General features: G+C 39.2%; 1 protein-coding gene across 1 annotated transcript in view; it reads left to right on the top strand.

The window, feature by feature from the left end:
- The window catches only part of LOC132123809 (sickle tail protein homolog), a 164,566-nt gene that overhangs the window by 26,274 nt on the left and 121,227 nt on the right, over positions 1 to 17,065 (top strand). The gene's annotated exons all lie outside the window — the stretch shown is intronic.

Raw genomic sequence — 17,065 nt, 5'->3', positions numbered from 1 at the left:
CTCCCTCCTGGTCTTTCTGTGTTGTGTTTACATTCTGGTGCCTGTTCCCCATGTTTTTCTTTTCTGGCCCTCCGTCCCTCCCCCTGAGCCTCCACCTGTCCGCCTCCCTCCTGGTCTCTGTTTTGTGTCTGTCTTGGAGCGTCTGGGAGCCGCTCCGTAGAAGGGGGGTACTGTCACAGTGTCTGGGTTGTGTTCCCTGGGTTTCCACTAGGTGTCCTCAGTTCCCACGGTGTTTATCATATTATCACTTCCTGTCTCCTTATTTGGTCACCTTCCTCCTTGTTTAGTTAATTGATTGTTCCCCACCTGTCTCCTGTTTCCCCATTATCCTTTTGTGTATTTATACCTGGTCTGTCTGAGTCTTAGTCACGGAGTCCTTGTTTAATGTTCATGTTAACCCGTTGTCTTGCCCTTGCTGTGTGTTCTTATCTGTTTTGGTTTATGTTTGGATTCTCTGGTTTTGACCCTGCCTGGACTGTTTACCCTTTGGATTTGCCCCTTTAATAAAGTCACATACCTGCACTTGGATCTCTCCCGTGGTTCTTTGTAACACCGATCGTGACACTAGAAGCCTGTATTAAACAAGAATGGGACAACATTCCTATTCCTAAACTTGAGCAACTATTCTCCTTAGTCCCTAGACATTTGCAGACTGTAATAAAAAGAAGAGGGGATGCCCTCTTCAGTGGTAAACATGGCCTTGTCCCAAATTTTTTGAGATGTGTTGATACCATGAAATTCAAAATCAACTTATTTTTCCCTTAAAATGAAAACATTTGCCACAGCAATTATAACGCGGGACCAATTCAATATCACCAATGACTATCACAGGGTTGTTTTCAGTTCCATCAGAAAATATTGTTACAGTAACTAAATTACATTAGCAATGGTCATACAGGTCAACTTGCAGCATGTGTAACTTAGTCCACGATATGCGTGAAGAACAAATGACGAATCATTTTTACTGAGGTAACATTAGGCTACTGTCTCAATTACGTTTCAAATTGCCATAATGGGCGTGCTAATGTTGTTTTCCTCAGCGTCTCAGCATAATGACAGAGAAACGGGCTCCTATAATGCATTGCTAATGTTAGCATACATCCATGTGAGCTAACGTTATGTTCAGAGGTGGGTAGTAACGAGTTACATTTACTTCGTTACATTTACTTGAGTAATTTTTTGGGGTAACTACTACTTTTTGGAGTATATTTAAAGATGGGTACTTTTACTCTTACTTGAGTAAATTTTTTGGTAAAAATCTGTACTTTTACTCCGTTACTGTGGGCGATGCTCCTCTCGTTACTTTATCTTAATGCAATAAATGCTTCAGTTTATTCCAAACGCGCTGTCTACTTTTCTCTGGACAATGAGCGATGCCCATTCACGAATGATTCATTCTTTTGAGTCAATTCTGTTCAAAGTCTTGATCAAACCAATTGGCAAACGAGTGAATTGGTTCATGAATCAGTTTGAATGATTCGTTCAGTTCCCTGCCGCACGCGCTGAGCTTCTGAAGTGGTTCACTCAAGAGTTGTAACGTTTAAGAACATCAGCAGCATTGAAAACGTGGCTGGAACTGCACTAAATTGAAAGCAAATCTGCAAAGGCTATTATTTGCTTGCAATGGAGATCCTTATTAGATGAACACCGCGTGTGCTGTCTACTGTTTAACAGGTAATAACTTGGGCTAGATTCGATTACAGTACACGATACCACTGTGACATTAGTTTGTTGTACGTGTGTGGCTTATAAAAGAGGGGAGTCAAGTTGAATATGTTCAACAAGTCATTTCATCAGCTGCTAAATTCAGATCTGTGATCGCTTGCTGGCGCTGAGCCAGATATAGATGTGTTTTTACAGCACTGTGCATTATAAACAATCACACAAGATTCTGTTAAGCTTTTGAATGCAATGGCCAATCAGAGGCGTTCAGATGAGTCATCGCTAAAATTCCGGTGCTTCCTTCACTCGCTCGCTGACTGGAGGCCTCTTCTGGCGAATTCTCTCGTCAGAAACAACAAAGTGCAGATGTGTGTACAAATCTATAATTAAGATATTGATTTCAGTGATTTTAATGGGAGTTTCTGAGAGTGATTGAACTCTATACTGTCAGTGAAAAAGATCTTTGTTATTTGCTCTCTTTCTGAACAATGAAAGATTAGTAGCAATTTTTATATCACATTAACTTTCAATGTTAAATTCACATTTAATATGAAGTCAGTCGTATTTAAAATGTTATGGCATGACACCTATATCTGTTACTTAAGTAAACAGACAGGGTTATATAATAAATTACATAAATTGGAGTAAAGGCTGATGAAATATATACATTTATACACACACACATACATTACATACATTTTATCTATATATCTAAATAAAAATAGGCTCAGTATATATGAAAAAGTAACTAGTAACTAACTACTTGAGTAGATTTTTTATCCGATACTCTTTTAATCTTACTCAAGTAACTATTCAGACTAGTACTTTTACTTTTACTTGAGTAAATATTTCTAGAAGTACTTTTACTTTTACTTGGGTACAGTTTTTGGGTACTCTACCCACCTCTGGTTATGTTACTTTGTACAAACATGCATAACTTTGTTCGACTGTCATGAATATATGAAATGTCCATTGACATCAAGTACAAGTTAGCCAAGCACAGATGAATCTTACCTGTCCAGGAGAAAATTAGCAACGTTGGCGTATGTGTTCAAATTCTTCTCCGTTTTCAGCCCTCTCCATCTTTCAAAAGCATCTCCAATACAAATTCTGGTTTTATTTCGGACTTTGTCATGACGATTTTCTGAATTATAACGAGGTCTTTTTGATTAAGTAACATTAGACATTTTTATCCGACTGGAGTTAGGGTAGGTTACAGCAAAGCTGGCAACACGGATCCCGAAACACTACTGACTTCGTGATTGGTAGATAGGTGGAGGGAGGCGAGTCAGGCCAAAACACAACATGACAACAACAACATCAGTTGAGGGCTGCAAGTCCACTTTTTAAATGACAATTTCCCGGCCGGACTACTGTTGTCAGTGATATAAGTATTTGAAATGAACATGATTTCTTAATGTCTAGTGACACATCAGGGCCATTTTATGATTAATTTAAATAGATTTCTTACATACAGCTCCTTTAATTCTACAGATATTAAAAGCAGGAGCAATGGATATAACTGATAAGACACATTCCCTAATGTGTCTTATCAGTTATATCCATTGCTCCTGCATTCTAAGTCTTGCATTCGATGATGACACACACATACCAGACGAGGAAGCCGACTCTGAAAGAAAAGCAAGCAATTTGGATGATAAAAGAAAAGAGGAAGTCAATTAGAACTAGAGGAAAAACAAAGGGCATGGAGAAATCAAGAGTTTGGAAACTACCAGCGACATCAACAAGCAGCAACAAACTGATCGGCTGAGAAAAACAACAGTAGTTGATGACTGACAAATCATAAAAGAAAATTAACCCTAAAATACATGTCTGTAAAATCACCAACAACCTCCAGAAAGCTGGGGTGATGCTCTGTCAATCTAAATTCCACATGATAATTTGACACAGAATTACAGAAGCTACACAGCAAGATGCAAACCTCTGCAGCAACAGCAACAAACATAGAAAGGCAAGATTCTTCACAAATGTGAGCCAGTAGAGTTTTGGAACTGAGTTGATGGACCAATGAGACAAAGATTAACCTTTATCTAAGTGATTGAAAAGCAAAAGTGTGGAGAAAAAAGCGCACTGCAAATGCTCCTCAGCATACAACCTCATGTGTGAAGCTTGGTGGAGGTGGTGTCATGGCATGCATGGCTGTCTCTAGAACAGGACCTCTTCATTTGAATGATGACTTAATGTATGATGGCAGTAGCAGAATGAATTTAGAAGGGTACAAAATCATCTTGTGCTGCGTTTCCACTGAAATTACCTGGAACAATTGTACCAGGAACTTTTCTCCCCAGGAACAATTTTCCCCCCAGACCTGTTGATTTCTGCATTTCCACCGCAGTCTAAAGTACCATGAAGATTAGGCAAATAGTCTGGTGATGTAGGGCTGCTTGTCAAAGATTACCTGTTCGATTTATCCAAAACAAATGATATTTTATGTTTAACCACTAAAGACACATCAGAGCCAGCGATGAATGTCAGAAGGACTAGCTGAGTTGGGACTGCTCTAGGCGGATCCATGAGCACTGAGCTCCCACTGATCGCGTGGAACAAATCGGCGAAACACATTTTTAAATAGGTGCTGTCTTTATAAATAAACCGCAGATTTGAGATTTAAACAACTACTTTCTCGCCTGAAATACATGTAAAATTACATTTCATGACATAATAACAGTAATATTTTGAAAATTATCCGAAAAATTTGTGGTTGAAATCACAATGCTGCGTGAACTCAACCAATCAGCATGTTTAGCACCCAAGTCCCGCCCCCGAAAGTTCTGAAACTTTGAAAAAGAACTACCTCGCCAGCAAGGATTTCTGAGGGGCATTTGTTTATCCAGAACTTTATTTAGATCTTGGTTCCTCGGCGGGCTGAGAGCCGTGATGAGACGCTAAGCTAAGCGTAAAAGCCAAATTTAAGATTGTAGACGCCAAATTTAAGATTGTAGTTTAGGTTAGGGAAATCGAAAACGACCGCGGATATGGAGACAGGGGATGCTATTCGCTCTGTTGTGGAGAATATTCCCGGTATTAGTCAACTGAAGGCCGAACAAGAAGAGTGTTTGTTTCACAGTTTTGAATGGAGGTGATGTTGTAGCCATACTCCCGACAGGTTTTGGGAAAAGTTAAATTTATCAACTGTTACCGATCGTCAGCGAGAAACTGGGGAGGCCAAAGTCCGGCAAGGCGGCAATTGTGATCTTGTCACCCTTAGTTGCTCTAATTGAGGATCAGATCAGATTCTGCTCGATGGTTTTGTTTTCGCGGCTGAGTCGGCGCATTACACACGTCATAACCAAACGTTGTGATTGGCTTACGGGTACACCAATGATTTTAAACTTCAAACAAACCACCCCTAAACGATTGTCAATTATGCCCTCCCAGACCCTGTCTATGAGGCAAAGCGAAGTAGCAGAGTTTGGTATTACCAGAACACCAATATTCAAGAAAATGCCACCAAACTCATTAGAAAGCACTTCATATTGAATCAGTACAATGACCCAAAACACCCTGCCAGTTCAGTCAAGGACTTTATCAGGGCAAAGAAATGTAAAGTCTTAGATTGCCCAAATCAATCTCCAGATTTAAATCCGACTGAACATTAATTTCACAAGCTGAAGAGGAGACTAAAGACAGAAAGTCCCCAAAACAAGCAACAGTTAGAATTGGCTGCATTAAAGGCTGAAGAAAAGCATAAGACCAATAGTCTGGTGATGTCTATGGGTTGCAGACTCACTGCTCTGATTGCATGCAAGGGATCTGCAACTAAATATTAGCTTTTAATCTTTTACATCTGCCTTAAATTCAACTGTTCTAATACTTATGCTCACATCAAATAGTGGGCTGAACTCTTAAAGTGTTGTCCTTTTTATTTGGTAAAACATGTATGTGTCGAAAGACCAAATAATAAAATGTGACTTTCTGTAGTTTTGTCGCATATTCATCTTTTAATCATATTTGCAAATGTCTAGCCCTCCTATTACCCTCAAAGCTGATAACATCTGTTACCCACTGGGGTCATTTTGACCCCAGTAATTTAAACCTCCAGAATATGATTTTTTTTTTTACTAAGGTTTGTGTCTCAGGTAATTTATGTCTTTGTTGACTACTTAAATAGCCTTTTAAGTTGACATCCACCCACCACCCCCTCCCCACCCCTTATACATCCAGAATACCCATTGGACGACTATAGGGACATTTACAAATCACCATAACATCTTACTGATTGACCTAAAATTGCAAAAGTATAAATATTTTTGGTGTTTTATTTGTTTTATAATATTTCTAAGTATAGAGTTTAGTAATCTATAACATTTGAAAAGAAGAAAAAATTATTTTATCAAGTATAGTAACACGAGTTATCTTTGAGGTCAATTTGACCCCGGGAAAAACAAACACAATTTCAAACATTTTGAAGGATTTTATTTTAAACATTTAAATATTTATATTTAAACAGAACATCATCACAATCAAAACATCAGTAAGGAACACATAACAGTTCTTTTTGTTATCAAGAATTGCAACATACATAATGTGTGGGGTCAATTTGACCCCAAGAAAAACGTCCTAGGTTACGTATGTAACCATGGTTCCCCGAAGGGAATGAGACGCTGCGTCCGAAACGCTATGGGAACGCCCTTCAGCTTGACCAGCTCTGAATAGTATGTGAAATCAGTCTCATGAATGGGTGTGACGTCATAGGCGGGTGACGTAGCGACCAGGAAGCTATAAAAGAACGTACGGTGGAACAAGCGTCAGCTTCTAGGAATGAAACGAACTCTGGCAGTGATGCCAGAAGTATGGCTTTGAGACGCAGCATCTCATTCCCTTCGGGGGACCATGGTTACATACATAACCTGGGACGTTCTCTTCAGGAACTCAAGCTGCGTCCGAAATGCTATGGAAATGAGAATGCCCAGACCGCCAGACTTGCAAGTCCCTGCCTAGTGTGCATACAAAGAGCACAATTAAGGCAAGTGAAAGAAGAGCTGTGAGTGGCTCGCAGATCTAAACCATAAAATCTGATGAATGTGAGGGGTGTGGACCGTCCAGCTGCGTTGCAGATGTCCTGTATAGACACAACTGACAAGAAGACCTTGGAGGCTGCCCTACTTCGGTTTAAGTGAGTCTTGACTCTCAATGGTGTGGGGAGATCAGAGGACTCAAGATTTTAGGATAGCATCCTGATCAACCACTTCTTCTGGCCGAAGGCCTCAGCCTCAGTGCACCGCAGAGGAAACATGTAACCAGAGGGTGTCTGCCCACTGAATGGCCACCAAGAGGGGCGCAGTAGACTGTAATGGCCGCCACGTAGACCCTCAGGGTAGAGTGGGTCAAACCTGCAGAAATAAGGGCCTGCAGGAACTCAAGAACTGTCCCAACTGGGCAAATAACTGGGTTGTGCTGGCAGTCTTCGCACCAGGAGGTGAAAGATTTCCACCTCAAGGTGTACAGTTTCCTCATGGAGGGAGTTCTGGATAAACTCAGCAACCTCGGTTGAGAAACCAAAAGCTACAAGATGTGCCCCCTCAGGGGCATATTGCATTTTGCCCTACCAGTGTCAGCATTGCAAAAGCATGCTGTTGCTTCTCCTTTTGCCTTGTAGACTCCTGCCAAAATGAGCAACCCAATGTAGGCTTTCAAGTCAGTTACATCGAAGTCGTTCCAACCATCCCCATACACACGCCTACTCTCTAAGTCATTTCAAGTACATCCTTTTCAATTGATGGTGTGATTTTTTTTTTTATTAAGGTTTGTGTCTCAGGTAATTTATGTCTTTGTTGACTACTTAAATAGCCTTTTAAGTTGACATCCACCCACCACCCCCTCCCCACCCCTTATACATCCAGAATACCCATTGGACGACTATAGGGACATTTACAAATCACCATAACATCTTACTGATTGACCTAAAATTGCAAAAGTATAAATATTTTTGGTGTTTTATTTGTTTTATAATATTTCTAAGTATAGAGTTTGTAATCTATAACATTTGAAAAGAAGAAAAAATTATTTTATCAAGGATAGTAACACGAGTTATCTTTGGGGTCAATTTGACCCCGGGAAAAACAAACACAATTTCAAACATTTTGAAGGATTTTATTTTAAACATTTAAATATTTATATTTAAACAGAACATCATCACAATCAAAACATCAGTAAGGAACACATAACAGTTCTTTTTGTTATCAAGGATTGCAACATACATAATATGTGGTTCCCCGAATGGAATGAGACGCTGCGTCCGAAACGCTATGGGAACGCCCTTCAGCATGACCAGCTCTGAATAGTATGTGAAATCAGTCTCATGAATGGGTGTGACGTCATAGGCGGGTGACGTAGCGACCAGGAAGCTATAAAAGAACGTACGGTGGAACAAGCGTCAGCTTCTAGGAATGACACGAACTCTGGCAGTGATGCCAGAAGTATGGCTTTGAGACGCAGCATCTCATTCCCTTCGGGGGACCATGGTTACATACATAACCTGGGACGTTCTCTTCAGGAACTCAAGCTGCGTCCGAAACGCTATGGAAACGAGAATGCCCACACCGCCAGACTTGCAAGTCCTTGCCTAGTGTGCAAACAAAGAGCACAATTAAGGCAAGTGAAAGAAGAGCTGTAAGTGGCTCGCAGATCTAAACCATAAAATCTGATGAATGTGAGGGGTGTGGACCGTCCAGCTGCTTTGCAGATGTCCTGTATAGACACACCTGACAAGGGGAGATCAGAGGACTCAAAGGATAGCATTTTAGGATAGCATCCTGATCAATCACTTCTTCTGGCCGAAGGCCTCAGCCTCAGTGCACCAGGCAGTCTTCGCACCAGGAGGTGAAAGATTTCCACCTCAAGGTGTACAGTTTCCTCATGGAGGGAGTTCTGGATAAACTCAGCAACCTCGGTTGAGAAACCAAAAGCTACAAGATGTGCCCCCTCAGGGGCACATCATATTGCATTTTGCCCTACCGGTGTCAGCATTGCAAAAGCATGCTGTTGCTTCTCCTTTTGCCTTGTAGACTCCTGCCAAAATGAGCAACCCAATGTAGGCTTTCAAGTCAGTTACATCGAAGTCGTTCCAACCATCCCCATACACACGCCTACTCTCTAAGTCATTTCAAGTACATCCTTTTCAATTGATGGTGTGATGAAAATATGAAATGCTGATTTTATATATTGGACATGACTGACAGCATATCTAGTGGGCCCTGGAACCATTTTGATGACATTAGCGGCACTAAGTCTACCCTGTTGTTCAGGTGGTGAGTGGGACCATGATAACTTTCCATTTTTGGAAGGTTATGGGTTTGTGGGTGGTTGAGAGACAACAGTAGGGTCAACATTAGGAGTCTCATTCTCATCTGAGGAGGATGCCTCATAATCAGGGTCCTCAATATTATCATCGGTCTCAGACACATTGTCCTCTGTCACTTTCACTGTCAAAAACCTGTGACAAAATCTCATTGACAGAAAATCTTTGCTTAGATGTAATTTTCAAATGAGAGAGATGGAGAACATAGAGATTACACAGAATGGTTTAGAATGCTTCTGTTCATGCTTTTATAATGTTTTCTCCTCCCCTTTGTTTGGTAAACCATGAAAATTAGGTTTTCCTTTCCCCACGGCACAGGAAATATCAAACTTCTTGCAAAAATGATGTTTTCCCCTCCCCTACGGCATGGGAAACATAAAATGTCTCGCAAAAATTATGTTTTCCCCTCCCCCACAAGTTCTCATGAGAATTATTTCCCATGTCATGTGAACTACTTCAGATACGGTTATGTTAGGTTAGAGCCCTAAAAAAGAGGGAAGGTTTTTTTATATATAATATTGAATATGTAAAATTATAATGAACATTATATAATTATAACATGTTATAGTGACCTCAAAACAATCAAAACAAATGTGTGTAAAATCTTTATATTTCTTATGTTTTATACAGCTAAAAGAGCCTGGGGTCAAATTGACCCCAAGGAACACCGATGCTACAAAATGTGTACAGGACATTGAAAAAATACCTGCAGGTTAATTTTATGTTTACAGAGTTGTTCCCATTAAATTAGGAAAATTCATTAAATCTGAAGAAAAAAACAAAATTTCAATAATGTATTTACAGACGATAAATATTGAATGGGGTCAAATTGACCCTAAAGTTAATAGGAGGGCTAGACTCCACAGCAGAGAAAGCAATTTTGTCTTTACTGTTCCAATACTTATGGAGGGCACTGTATATATATATATATATATATATATATATATATATATATATATATATATATATATATATTTCATTATATTGAAAAGAGAGGCAGAATATTCTTAATCAATTCAAGTCATAGGTTTGGGAAGACATGAGGTAAGCAAATAACATCAGACTTTGATTTTGAAGTAAACTATTCCTTTTAAAGTGGAGCAGTTTAAATAATCAACTACATTTCACCATTATGGAGACACACAGGAAGGTGAGCTGAACCTTGCATTAAGATATGCAAATCCTTAAGATTTAGAGCTCTTGTTTGTGTGTGCGTGTGTGTCTGTGAATCCACATGTTTGTTTGCCTGTGTGTGTGTGTGTGTGTGTGTGTGCGCCAGTATTGTCAGTTATTCTAATTCCATTTCGCCCACAATAAGACATTAAATTAGAGTGTCAGCCTTCTTGATGAGGAAACACTAAACTGCATCCATAAGACATTAATGAGAATATATCGCTTTGATGCTTTTTCACAACACAATCAAGTGCATGCATGTACGTTGACACAAACAGACCAAAACTAATTCAGCAAGTCGATGAGGAGGTTTATTAAAATAATTTCTCAGGATCCTCAAGACTCTGAGTGTCCTGGCGCTGGGTTCAGTGTTATTTCACTGCATCAAAAGAGGAGCTTGTATTGGTTCTAATATTTGTCTGCATAAATGTAAGGAATCAGCCCTGCGGGGTGTTTGGAGGATGGTTGAAGAAAGTGTCAGTGATGTGAGAGCAAGACTGATGTCAGCGTGAACGCTCCATTTCAAACATGCAGTGCGGCTGTGTCTCTGAAAATGCTGTTCTTTAAAACAAATATAGTCAACGCAGACACTGCGACACACAAGTGACCTTTGACAAGGTGATTTTGGGAATGTTAAATAAATGAAATGGAAATGAAATTGATTTTGTGTAACGGAAGTGATCTATGAACACATTTTGTTCTTTCAGAGATGTTGCCTTGTGGTTAGTGCACATGTTTGGACATGCTGTACGGTGATGATTACCTGAGGAATCTTAGTGCACATCCTGCTTCTGTCATTTCCCAATATTATTCCCTCCTTCTTCTTTAAAATGAAAAAGAAAGCATTTAGTGTGACCTCTAGTGCAATACATCTGAACAGATTTCCAGATTCAATCACATTCTAATTCATAAGTACTCAGTTCAATTCTGAGTTTGTTTGTCTAATTCTTAGTCTTTTTTGCTTGCATACAAAATGAATTATTTTGCTGATCATGCAGTAAATTACAAATACTGGGGTTTTCAGACTGATTCAAACTGGTGCTTCATCTTTTTAAAAATATTTATTTAAAGAACCAGCTCATAAGAACAAAATCTTTGTATCTATAACTCTTAATGATATAACTCATAGATAACTCTTAATATCTATGTATCTATAATAAGTTAATAAGCTATAATAAGTTTCTTTATTGGTGTCGATGAGCTTGCAGTTGCATAAGCATCAGTTACACAAGCATCATTTACACAAGCATATTATGACTAATATTATAATGAGAAGCTTTAATGAAGAGCATAACTCACGCATATTTAAAAAATAGGGGATGATTGTGCTTTTCCCACTATTAAGTGCTCCATTCTCGCCGGACACACTGCCTGTGATCTTGCGATTCCGGTCTCGCTGCTGCTGAGGCACGGCGGCTGCTAGATCGGGGGGATCCCACATGATCTGGCGGACGAGTTGGAGATGGCTCTTCCTATCTCCATCCACATTTTCAAGATCTAGAGCTCGTTCTCGAGGCTTGGATGCCCGCACTGCGGTTTCTTTCCCCTCTGTCCACTCAGGTTCTCTCTGACTCATCTGGCTCCACTGGGGCTGGATGCTATGGTACAGATGTGGCAGGGAACTTCACTTTTCCCCTGATTGCTCTGCTCCCGGGAATTCTGGAGAGAGTACGCCGGGACAGGGTCTGTCTTCTGCTAGTAGCCTGTTCTGGCTGGATCAAGTATGGTCCTTAGACCTGATTTCTCTCCTCGACAGCGCTCCATGGGAGATTCCTGTCAGGAGGGATCTCCTCTCACAGGCTGAGGGCACGATATTCCACCCCCACCCAGAGCTGTGGAAGTTATGGGTGTGGCCCCTGAGGGGGCACAGCTCATAGCTTCCAATCTCTTAACTGAGGTTGTTGAGACCATCCTCCAATCTAGAGCTCCCTCTATGAGGACACTGTACTCCTTGAAGTGGAAACTTTCCACTTCTTGGTGCGGAGACCGCCAGCTTGACACAGTTAACTGCCCGGTTAGCACAGTCCTGGAGTTCCTGCTGGCCCAATTCTCCACAGGGTTAACCCACTCCACTTTTACGAGTTCACACTTACATATAATTAGCTAAGGTATGGTATGCATATTTGGCATGCTGTCTGGGGAAGGGCTCCGAGCTCGGGAATGGCCCACACCTAGAGTACCCCCCCTCCCCCATCTAATTATAAAGTGAACTCGAAGTGAGGAGATGGGGTGTAGGAGGGATGCTGATTAACCGTCAATCGATCGAGGTAAGTCAGCGATATTTATACTGTGGGATTGATTACTAGATTGTGGTCCACCTGTGTTGATTAGGCTAAGTATGTGACACGCTCCTCCCGAACCTTGTTAACGAGAACATAATTTCTTTGTGGCGGCTATTGCGGCCTACCATGGCCCTCTCGGTGGCCATTCAGTGGAAAGATGCCCCTTAGTTACATGTTTCCTCCGTCCAGAGAAGCTTATGCTAAGTGGTGGATTAGGATGCTAGTCCATAGCTTCGAGTCCTCTGATCTCTCTTCTCCTTTGTATATCAAGGCTCACTCCTTCAGAAGCTGGCCTTCGGGATGGTGGGTCCCGCCTACCTTAGCCACTCCTGGCTCCCTTTCCTCTAGCCTTAGTATTTAACCATGGTTCCCCAAAGGGAACGAGATGCTTCGTCTCAGGGCCATACTTTCGGGATCCGCTTGCTTCATTCCTAGAAGCTGATGATGGTTCCACCTCACATGCTTTTATAGCTTCCTGGTCACTACATCACCCACCTATGACGTCTCGCCCTTCCATTGGACTGATTACACATAAGATTCAGAGTGTGATCTTGCTAAAGGCATTCCCATATTGTTTTCTGACACAGCAGCTCGTTTTCTTCTGGGAACCATGGTTACATACCTGGAGACTAACCTGTAGACTTTACACTTAGGGGAAAAAAAGTTATGGTAACACTTTCTATGAAGCCCATATTTATAATACATAATAAGGGTATTCTTAAGGAATTATAATGAATGCATAATGTACTATAAAAAAGTATAATATGTTCATAAGAACAGTTTTAATATTATGTATATATTTATGTATATATGTATATATTTACTTATTTGTGGTTATAGCTTTTAAGAGTATGGTGATTTATAACTTAATTAACACGTTGCATCCACTTTTACAATGGATCATATTTCTCATAGTTATAATGTGTTATAAGTCTCATATCTTGCCATTTTTCTTATGCTACTTTACTTAAAGCGGTCAAAGACCACTTATAAGTAGTAATAATAATAATAACTATTTTTTTTTCTCAAATAGTCATAAAATCAGATATCAGATCAGTTGAATGTGTAATATGACACATTTGCTTTTATCTATTTTTATTGTAATATCAGTTTGATTATATTATTAGAGTATTAGTATGTCTGCTTCTGTAAATATATGCTAACACTTTATTTTGATGGTCAGCCAACAGATAAACTGACTAGAATTGTCTTTGCAAGTACGTCAACTTATTCTACCATACTTGATTCTACAATTCTTGAGAATATTAATACTCTAATGAGAGTTAGTTGGCATGTAGTTGCAAAGCTGCTCACAGTCGATTGATTATGGGGACCATCAAAATAAAATGTAACCATATAAAACATTGCATTTTTTTTCAGCTGGAGTATTAAGCTTACATCAATTATTTAACATTAGCTTCACAGGAAACACTCTAATAACACTCAACATCTAACCACTCACAAGCTGTAGTAAGATACTGTGCAGGGGTGCGTTCTCCGAAACTACCTTAACGCTACGTCGTTCTTAAGTTGTACCTTAAGAAGTACCTTATCGTTAATACGTGGTTTCCGAAACCTTCTTAGTTAAGTATACCTTCTGCAAGTCATACGTTCGTAAGGTTGGTCTGGAGCGCTCTTAGCTATACCTTATCGCTGCTGACGGTTCATACCGCTAGTGGCCACCACTACGCAAAAAGATTTTTTACATCGCAGTTTAATTACACATAGAAAATTTTATATGAACATTTAATATAAAATCTGATTTAGTATTAAAATTACATTTTTACTTTACTTTAAAATTATACACATAAAATACTTAAGTTGTTATAGCCTACACCCAGTGTATGGAAGTGTTTTCATTAATAAAGTTTCCATACACTAATGGTTGTTAGCTTTTTTAATTACTATCCTAAGGCACATCAGCTGGCGAACCATTTGACAGAAAAGGCTTAGGAGTCTATATAAAGAAAGATGAGTTTACACAAACTTTATAGCTATGGCAGCGAGACAGCGAGTACTTGTTTTAAATCAAAGACGGCGGCGTCCGCGGAGCCAGTTAGAGTTTGTCAACTACTTTATAAGAGAAGCAGCACGGAGCTCGACGGAGCTACCCCCTCAGCCCCGAAATTCAGCTGCTGGCGGCTCTTCGTTTTTATGCCGTGGTGGAGTTTTCTGGAGGTTGTTGGGGATGGATATGGGCTGAGTAAGACCTCAGTGTGGCTGGGCGATCTCTTTTTGCGGACTTTTTTCCCCCACATAGTGAATGTCGGTATGTCTCTCATGCTTGCGCTTTTATTGAGGAAATCATCCAATTACACAAATGAGCGATTTACGCCAATAATGTGATACGGCTGGTGGATAATCAGCATACGTTGTGGAGAACATTAACACACTTATGGCCGTGAGGGTTTGGGATTGTACACTTGCTAAATTATAAACACATACTCGTATTTATTTCTGCATGTACTTATTTCAATAAGCCCCGATAAATGCAGTTTGTACTATTTCTAAAATGCTTCTTTATAAAGAATATTGTTTTCTCAATACTTTACCTATACCACTGTGAAGGAAAGAGCGCACAATCGATCATCGAGGCGTCGATATCAACCTATTCAGCACCTCCACCATGGACAGCAACTGCTAAGGTCGAACTTAAGAAGGTTTACCTTAAGCAACATCCAAAGGTATAGTTCGGAGAACACACGTAGCAAAGGTATACCTGTAGTTAAGGTGTACCTTTTGAGTATTCGTAGCGCGCTAAGAGACAACGTTATCGGAGAACGCACCCCAGATCTTAAATAAACAATGTCAAGACATGACACAGTCCATTATATTGTAAATGAAGTACATTTAATATGGTGTTCATTGTGTGTTATAAATAATCATACTCTTAAACTTATAACCACAAATACGTAAGTATAATGATGTATTATAATTGTTGTTATAATTATTCATGAATCGATATAACATATTATACGTTTTTTTTATAATGCATTATGCATTCATTATAAAGCCTTAAGAATACCCTTATAATTTATTATAAATACAGGCTTCATAGAAAATGTTACCAAAACCTTCCTAATTAATTTTTCTTTTAAAGGGATATATAACTTCCCTCACATAAAACCTTTTCCAACATAAGATTGCTGTCATTCATTGTTTTTACTATGAATAGAGTGAATTTGATTAAGATAAATGTAATATTATATTGACAAAATAATCGAATAATGCTTTGCCTAATTGCAGAAGAAAACAATTAATACACCTTCTTAATAACATGATTGTGAATGCTGTAATTAATTTAATCGAAAGTATTGCCAGAGTTTGGAGTGTTGTGTGTGTTTAATCTGTTCTAGGGACATGAAGGAAAGCGAAGTAATTCTATGCAGTTTTCAGAAACATGGACATGGAGGAGAAACAGATGGTGTTTAGTGTTGACTTCTTATGGATCCTCTTATAGGGTCTCGTCTGAACAGGAAGGCATGGTCCAGCTGTGAAGCCTTTACACTGCTGTTACTCTTTCTTTCTTTCCGTCTCTTTTTAATTCATGGCTGCTATTTTTCTGTTGCTCTTTCCTCTGTGCTTCTTCCACTCAGCATGTCTCTTGACCTTCTCTATAGATCAGCATTAGTATGTTTTTTCTTCATCCATCATTCTTATTGACTGTCTCTTGTTGTACAGTATCTGTTTCGCTTGTTCTCTCTCTCTCTCTCTCTCTCTCTCTCTCTCTCTCTCACTTGGGAAGTTTCTTTTCACCTTCTCATTCTCCTTTACTTATTCAGTCTTTTTCAATTCTGTCTTATTCAACTGGATATTTATTGGCATGCTTATTTTACATGCAATATTGCTAAAGCAATAATATTTTCAATGGTCTAGATATGCATGGGATATCTATCCAAACGTAACATTTGTAAAGTGCAATATATGCATAACATTTCTTTCAACAATTTAATAATTTACTAAAGTTTGCGGTAGTCCGTTTGCTCTGCCATTGTTTAATGCCCCCAAAAAGCATGTCTTTTTGCACAAACACGTGATGTCAGTGTAGTTAATTTTAGTGACATGAAAAAACTAACATTAGTATTGTTAAAGTGGCAAAATTTGTAAAATAAACTAAATAATAATGGTACAAATGGAAGTCCATGTACAACCCGAATTCTGGAAAAGTTGGGACGTTTTTTAAATTTTAATAAAATGAAAACTAAAGGAATTTCAAATCACATGAGCCAATATTTTATTCACAATAGAACATAGATAACGTAGCAAATGTTTAAACTGAGAAATTTACACTTAATTAGCTCAAAATGTAATGCCTGCTACAGGTCTCAAAAAAGTTGGCACGGGGGCAACAAATGGCTAAAAAAGCAAGCAGTTTTGAAAAGATTCAGCTGGGAGAACATCTAGTGATTAATTAAGTTAATTGATATCAGGTCTGTAACATGATTAGCTATAAAAGCTTTGTCTTAGAGAAGCAGAGTCTCTCAGAAGTAAAGATGGGCAGAGGCTCTTCAATCTGTGAAAGACTGCGTAAAACAATTGTGGAAAACTTTAAAAACAATGTTCCTCAACGTCAAATTGCAAAGGTTTTGCAAATCTCATCATCTACAGTGCATAACATCATCAAAAG

Source organism: Carassius carassius, chromosome 42 (genome assembly GCF_963082965.1).
Source record: "Carassius carassius chromosome 42, fCarCar2.1, whole genome shotgun sequence".
Classification (NCBI taxonomy): domain Eukaryota; kingdom Metazoa; phylum Chordata; class Actinopteri; order Cypriniformes; family Cyprinidae; genus Carassius; species Carassius carassius.
This window is presented reverse-complemented; position numbering and strand designations above follow the sequence as displayed.